Below are 460 nucleotides of genomic sequence, written 5' to 3' on the forward strand. Positions count from 1 at the left end.
TACCTTCATGTCTTAAAGTAATGATGGACTGTCGTTTCTCTTTGCTTTTTTGAGCTTTTATTGTCATAATATGGACTTGGTATTTTACCAAATATGACTATCTTCTTGTATACCACCGCTACCTTGTACAACAAAACTGATTGTCTCAAACGCATGAAGAAGGAAAACACACACACACACACACACACACACACACACACACACACACACACACACACTTAATCTCTTCACATTCAAATTCTAGGGTGGCTCAGCAGCGACGTCACCTTAGCAGGAGCTGGCCAGAGAACAGTGAGTTAGACTGCTGTCTGGTCTCTTCTTCACTTTCCCACCCCCCTACTTCCCTCCCTTCGTTGGATCATAGTCCCTGTCCCAGATGCCAAGTCAAGAGGAAATGATCGCAGAGAGATGGAGAGAGAGAGGGAAGGTGGGATGGGAGAATGAGAATGAGAGAGGATAA

Source organism: Salvelinus sp. IW2-2015, unplaced genomic scaffold (genome assembly GCF_002910315.2).
Source record: "Salvelinus sp. IW2-2015 unplaced genomic scaffold, ASM291031v2 Un_scaffold2015, whole genome shotgun sequence".
Taxonomy (NCBI): domain Eukaryota; kingdom Metazoa; phylum Chordata; class Actinopteri; order Salmoniformes; family Salmonidae; genus Salvelinus; species Salvelinus sp. IW2-2015.